Source organism: Podarcis raffonei, chromosome 17 (genome assembly GCF_027172205.1).
Source record: "Podarcis raffonei isolate rPodRaf1 chromosome 17, rPodRaf1.pri, whole genome shotgun sequence".
NCBI classification, from domain to species: Eukaryota; Metazoa; Chordata; class Lepidosauria; order Squamata; family Lacertidae; genus Podarcis; species Podarcis raffonei.
Genome location: NC_070618.1, coordinates 16,947,626 through 16,952,820, shown reverse-complemented (window position 1 = coordinate 16,952,820; position 5,195 = coordinate 16,947,626). Strand labels below are relative to the sequence as shown.

Genomic DNA, 5,195 nt, shown 5'->3' with positions numbered 1-5,195 from the left:
ATGTTATCACTTCATTTGAAGGATTGCTACATTAACTTCTATAAGTGATGAGCTCTGGCACCATTCATGTTGAAACAGATCACATTGATTCATTTGCAACACCAGCACTTCTAAGGAGACTTTGTTTTGAAACACGATATATTGCTGTGACCCTCGGCTTCTTTAGCTATCGTCTGCTGGGGAACTTTCCTTTCCATTAGGATCATTCTTTTCATATTTTGTCTATAAGTGAACCAAAACAATAATTTTACTACAATTAGTAGTAGAAAGATGTCCACACCATGCCATTTCAAGTCCCCCCCCCCAGTTAACAGGAAAAAAAAGCTCCCATTTCCAACACATGGTCACAATTGTGAACAATGTCCTGGCTCCCACTATATGAGAGGAAGATTGTGGGTTTACAGAAACCTTTATTGCTCAAATCCTTATAGGGCAGAAAGCTGAGGAAATAGGCAGAACATGTGCCAGGCAGAGAGAGGCAATGTTTTAACTGCATCCGAGTTCCGTTGTCAAGCAAGTAGGGGCTAAGTGTCTCCAAGGAACTCTTGCCTGAGAGCAGAATCCACATAGGAAGTCTGGCAGTCCAGGGGTCAGAGAATCCAGATGATCACAGAGTCAAGGGTTCAGATGGAGAGCAAGAAGCAACAAGGTAGGGCCAGGAACTACAGGCATTGTTTCCAGCATCTGACTGCTGCTGAGAATTCTGTTTAAGATAAGGCTACCAGACGTCCCCATTTCCCAGGGATAGAATCCGGATTTACAAATCAGTCACTATACAAAATCCATTGAAGTTGAAAACTGTCCCTGGATTAATTGGAAAAAAAATCTGGGAACCTGAAATATTCTTGGAGTCCTGTAGTGATTTCATGCTCTTTATTGCAGAATGTAAAACAGTGATTGAATTGCCCCCCAAACCTTGGGCTTTTATATACATTATTTACACAATGAGTCCCGTCTGATTGGCTGATTCTGATTCCCTCCTGGAGCCTGATTGGTCTTTCCCTACAGGCCAATCAGTTGTTGCATTCTAGGATTCTACTTGCCTATTGTTCTAGGATCCAAGCTTAGTACATAACAGAACCTTAGTTTAAGAGTGCCAGAGCCAGCTGGCTCTCATCAGTGCCTTTTCCTCTGCGGAGGCTGATCAGCTGCAGGTGGAATCACTCACCTTCTCCCCCTTCAGGCTGCTGTTCAGCAGGTGAAGCTGACTTCTGGCCCATAACAAGCAAACTAAAACATCAATCCAACCAGCAAGCAACACATGTCCTGCAATCTCATATGGGAATGAGAATGGCGCAACTTAGCATGGCAAAGGGGACCGGGCAAGCGAAAATTCAGCCCTCTGTGAAGGCTGAGCCTGAATTATCTGTTCACACCTGCACTGGGGTGATGAAGGTGACATTACAAACACTTGGGAACAGAGTGGCAGCCTCCTGCTGGTGGCATGATCTGGTAATGCTGTAGGTGGAGTTGGCAGAATAGGCAGAGCATGTGCAGGTGTCCTACACTGTGGTGACTTGTGGGACAGGGCAAGAGGCAGGCACCCCACTAGGACCTTTCTTGAGATCCACTTCCCCAAGCAGCTCCCTGGGCTCCCTAGACCCTGGTATGCTCTGCCCCAACCTATTGGATCTCCCCCCCCCAGGATCGTATGGGGCCAACTACTCCCTTTAGTTTTCATCTGGCCAGTCGCTGTCCACCACAACCCAAATGCTTCCCCATTGCCCATGACAAACACATATAGTATGGGGCAATGGCAACATACGGTTTTACCTACGGGACCGCCTCTCCTGGTATGTCCCACGGACGACCTTACAGTCTTCAAACAAAAACATCTTGGAGGTCCAGGGCCACAGGGAGGTTAGGCTGGCCTCAACCAGAGCCAGGGCTTTTTCAGCTGTGGCCCCGATCTGGTGGAACGCTCTGTCACAAGAGACTAGCGCCCTGCGGGACTTGACATTTTCCGCAGGGCCTGCAAGACAGAGCTGTTCCACCAGGCCTTTGGCCAGGGCACAGCCTGACTCCTTCCTTTGGCAATCCTCACAGAACGCTAGCCCAATGGTTGCCATCAATTTGATTTGAATTAATTTTATAATGAAATGATTTTAGAATGTTGTATTATTTTATTGTTGTTAACCGCCCTGAGCCTGGCTTCAGCTGGGGAGGGTGGGATATAAATAAAAATTATTATTATTATTATTTGTCAGCGCTGCCCAAGGTCCCAGCTCACACAAGACCAACGCTGCTTCTTCCTCAAGTAAAAAGGTCTTTATTGAAGTTCAGTTTCATTTCCAGACGCGCAGCGCGCAACGCTACGTCTATGCCCTAGACCGTAGAAGTCCCATCTGAATCTCCTCCCCCCTGACACCAGCCCAAGATTCTGGCCTTACTCCACCTCTTCCTCTGTTCCCTCTTTCTCTGGGTCCTCCTGCTAGTCGGAGTTTCAGCCCTCCTAGATTCTTCTGACGCTGAGTCCGCCGACTCTTCTCCCCCCCTCCTTCGGGCTTTAGGACCTGGCTCCCAATCCGGGTTTTCTGCTGTCCCGCGCTCCTCCACATTTGAACTTGGCTCGCGCGCGCAGCCTCCCACTTTCCTTCTGACCGTTACACTTGTGTCACTGCTCCCTCCTTCGGGGAGGCTAGCTGGACCTGGCCTTCCCTCCGTTTCCCCACTCCCCGATGGGGGCGTGGTTACCCCTGACTCATCTTCTCTCCCCGCTAGAGGAGAAGCTGGTCCTGACTCATGTGACTCTTCCCCCCCACTGTGCTCTGGTGGGGGAACTGGTCCTGATCCTCCGCTACTCCTTTGGGACTCCCCTCTGGTTCCTTGTTTATGGAACGTCCCCCCTGGGACTCCCCTCGCCCTTACCATAGGCGCCCCCTCCTGGGAATCTTCTGATTCGCTGGAGAAGCTCATGGAATCTCTCGGGCCACTGTCATATTCCCCTACGCTCCCCTCTGATTCCTCTCCTCCGCTCTCTATTTGCTCTCTCCCCTGCTCTTCTGCTCCTGAGCCTCTGACATCCTTATTATTATTATTATTATTATTATTGCATTGTTTGTTTTCTATTGCATATATCTAACCTTTGTTCCACCAAAGAACCCAAGGCTATGTTTGGGTGGACACGGATCAGGCCCAGACTAGTAGATCTGTGGCCTTGGGTGCCTTCAAATCATAGCCAGGGACTATCCTCATACTGTAACTGATCTTGAACAAAAATCCAGACACATGACTCAAGCACCTTCTGTTGGGAATAATTTTTAAAAAGAGTGGTTAATCTCCAGTGTAATGATTTAGTCGTAATCTTTGAATAGGCTCTATGATCCGGAGAGGAACTCCATAAGTTAACGGCTCATAAGACAGAGGTCCCATACCTGACAGAAATATATCAGAGTTCATGTAAACACAGGGAAAACAGGATTTAAGATTTTCACTATGGTGGCTTTTGAAATAGGCCCAAGGGGCTTCACTATGCTGCGAGGCGCTAATTTACCTGGGAACTTCATAGTTGCTATGGTAATTGGCTCTCAAGATGTCCCCAAAATACCTCTTATGCAGTTGTAGCCATGGGTTAATTTAATATTCTTATTGCTAAGCAATACTTTGATTCAGTGTCATTATGTTTTGAGTTATATATTTCTGTCTGGAAATGTCAAGGCAATTCATCCCTATTCGTTTTTAGGACTTTTGTGTTCTTCTTGTTTAAAAAGAGTTCATTGCATTTTCCCCTCTGGCACAATTTATTTGTCTGGGTTTTATTTGTAGGTGGAAAGAACAGCAACAGGACACTGAGCTGAAAAGCAAATGATATCAGCCTGGAACATGAAATTAAGTGTTGTAATTTAGGGCACTACTAGACAGTAGTAGTTCTATGTATTGTGTGGCAAGAGGTCTCCCCTACCCTTCGGTCCTTCCCAATACCAAGAATAAGAGGCATGATAACAAATATTTGGGTGAAATCAGGCCACAACTTTATTGACTACAGATATAAGAGGTTTGGCATAGGCATTCGGTAGACCCTATCTCTTCTGGCCTGCCTGCTGGAAGAATTGTGTTTGGGGGTCAACCAGAAATTAGGGAGTCCCTGACCTGTACACCAAGGGGTAACAGCCCCTCTGGATTGCACCTGGGGAGTGCTCTGGCCCATTGCCCCCACCTGGGTGTCCAGATAGCAGCATATCCCCTGGATCCCTTTAATGGGATACCCATTTTGGAGGGGCCAGGCAGAGGCTACAACCTTCCTTTCAATCAAGACTACACCTATCCAATGCCCAAACTGCCAAAGTTGTGACACCATGAGGATGGTGAAAACTAGAGGGCTTGAACCAATTTGCCAACTGGGAAAATTCCCAGATACAGTGACTGACCATACCATAGCAAAATTGGGCTGCAACATGTGACAGCAATATATTTATAGGGATGGAGGGTGGAAATGAAAAGTGGCTGCAGTGCGAGCCATGGGCCTATGTTATATACTGGAGCTGGTGCCCTATGCCCACTCATGATTCGCTGGTTAGGTGAGTTGGCAGGACCAATTACCCAGGCTCAGCTCGGAGGCTTCCTTTGCTGCCTGGGAAACAGTCCCTGAGACTTCCCCATTGGATCCCAGCACATGGGGGAATGCCGACCCGCAATGGCACCCATCAGAGACTTCTAAACATGGGTCAGAATTTAACAGGAAAACGGTTTTGTGGATGACATACACAGAAATCATTTTGGGTCAGCCTTGCAAGGAGGCCACTATCCTACGTGAGCTATGTGCTCCAGAGCACACCTGTAAGATTCACACACTGAGAACTTCATCTTCCCTTTCTCTCTGCAGCCCTTGTGTTAAACTAAAGCTTGTTCCAGAGGTCTGAAGGACCATTTGGAACACCATGCGGATTGGCGTGGAGTCTGCAGGAGAAGGGAAGAATGTGAAAAAACACTATTTCCATTCATGGAAATTCTCTGCTGGATCAGAGCCTTATATCAAAAAAGTGGGGCAAAAATTCACGTTCGTACATGCAAGCCCCACTCAAGTCAAGAGGGACACCTCCTTCTGAGCACCTCCCAGTGGCAACATACATGACATGCTTTTTGGGGGGACACAGTGATCCTTAGCCTTCTTTTTTAATTTTTAAATACATATCTGATTATTTCTAACAACAGCTTCCAGACTTTCAGAACTAGCCATATGCACCTTCGGAATCCAG

General features: G+C 47.3%; 1 long non-coding RNA gene across 1 annotated transcript; it reads left to right on the top strand.

The window, feature by feature from the left end:
* Positions 1 to 1,123: 1,123 nt before the first annotated feature.
* Positions 1,124 to 3,959, top strand: LOC128404825 (uncharacterized). Its single transcript, XR_008328177.1, has 2 exons — positions 1,124 to 1,198; positions 3,766 to 3,959. It is a non-coding gene; the product is annotated as an uncharacterized LOC128404825 (long non-coding RNA).
* The last annotated feature ends 1,236 nt before the right edge of the window (positions 3,960 to 5,195 follow it).